Source organism: Pelecanus crispus, chromosome 1 (assembly GCF_030463565.1).
Source record: "Pelecanus crispus isolate bPelCri1 chromosome 1, bPelCri1.pri, whole genome shotgun sequence".
In the NCBI taxonomy this organism is placed as follows: Eukaryota; Metazoa; Chordata; class Aves; order Pelecaniformes; family Pelecanidae; genus Pelecanus; species Pelecanus crispus.
In genome coordinates this window covers 224,654,031-224,656,013 of record NC_134643.1, presented here as the reverse complement: position 1 = coordinate 224,656,013, position 1,983 = coordinate 224,654,031, and positions in this window count along the sequence as shown.

Sequence of the window (1,983 nt, the reverse complement as noted above, 5' to 3'; positions counted from 1 at the left end):
GGGGGCTGGGGATTTGCACACGCACAAAGTTATTTTGAACCTTTGTCTGAGCTTCCCTCATCTGCAACGAGCCTGGGCTCGTCTCACACAAAAATGCTCGGTCATGCACTACCCATCTTTTTTATTTTGTAAGAAAAAGACACAGGCAAAACTGCTCCGTGAGGTTTTGCAGCGTCAGGAGGCTCTTTGCTGCTCTGCAGATACTGGGCAGACCTGGATGGAGTTAGAAGCTGCGGAATGAAAAAAATTGCTTAGCGTCTCCTGCAGTGAAAGATGCAGTTATATATAAATCCTGAAGCATGGCCACTCATTCACTCTCAGGAATCAGCTATGGAAATAATTTAATCGCTTATGTCAAGTAAAATCCATTAGCTCTAATCAGCCGAATTGATTTGCTGGCTGCAAACCTCTCTCAGAGAGGATGGGAGTTAAATAAATAAATAATTAAATTACAGCTGCTGTGGCAGAAAGCAGGAGCAGCTTTTTCCTTCTCCAGCCTCTTCTGGGAAGAGGCCATGGCTGAGTATGATGCTACATGGTGGGACGTCAGTCTTGGGCATGGCCAAGGACATGGGTGTCACTCAGCGTTCGACTGTGCCAGTCTGGGGCTCCATCCTGGCCAAAAGTTTGCATGATGCTAGGGGCACCATGGTGGGGTGCAAATCAGACCAAGCCCGATATTTTACAGCACCCAAAATCAGCATTGACTTTGGGTAGACCCCAGGCAGTGGTTCCTGGTCCCATCCATGCTGGGATCCACTGGCATGGAGGCAGAGAATAGCTCCGAGCATTCCCTGTGCAATGATAACAGGGATATTTTGGGAGATGATCAATAGGGGGCCTGGTGAATCTTCTTCTGGCATCCTCAGATGAAGCCAGGATGCCTCTCAGTCATCCTTAAGCTACCGGAGACCATCCTGGGGCAGGTTTGATAGTCTCTCCTGCGTTTCATGATGGTGTGAAGAGCACGCCCACCTGCTAGACAATGCCGTTGGATGCTGCCACTGTAAAAGTTTGCCCAGATTTATGGTTTTCTCTGCTGGACCTGATGATAAAGAGGGATCAGCTTGTTTTCTCAGATCACCAGCTGACATCTCATCACATGCTCTCTGTAAATGTCCCATGTCGTGCCCCACTCCCCCACCCCCCCCGTCCCCAATTTTTGTAGGAAATAATGTTATGGCATTGTAGGAACGGCGTGGCTGTCGTGGTTTAGCCCCAGCCAGCAACTCAGCACCACGCAGCCGCTCGCTCACTCCCCCTGCCCCGATGGGATGGGGGAGAGAATCGGAGGAGTAAGAGTGAGAAAAGCTCCTGGGTTGAGATAAGAACAGTTTAATAATTGAAATAAAGTAAAATAGTAATGATAATAATAACAATATAATAATGATGATAGTAATAATATACAAAGCAAGTGATGCACCATGCAATTGCTCACCACCCGCCGACCGATACCCAGCCAGTTCCCAAGCAGCGATCGTTGCTCCCTGGCCAACCCCCCCCAGTTTACATACTGCCCATGACGCCATATGGTATGGAATAGCCCTTGGGCCAGTTTGGATCAACTATTCTGGCTGTGCCCCCTCCCAGTTTCTTGTGCACCTGGCAGAGCATGGGAAGCTGAAAAATCCTTGCTTAGCATAAGCAGTACTCAGCAACAACTAAACCATCAGCGTGTTATCAGCATTCTTCTCCTACTAAATCCAAAACACAGCACTATGCCTGCTACTAGGAAGAAAATTAACTCTATCCCAGCTGAAACCAGGACAGTGGCAAAGTTCAGTGCAAGACCTTATAGGAGGGGAAGGTGTTTTTATTTAGGAAAAAAACCCCTATACAGTGGTAGCCATCTCAAAGGGAGGCACCTGGTTCCAGGCTAATCACTGACCTCTCCGCCAGTGTCAGAGGAAGGGGATGGCATCTCACAGGAGATCACCAATAAGAGCTGTAATGAAGTGAAAATGGAAAAAAAAAATTCTAACA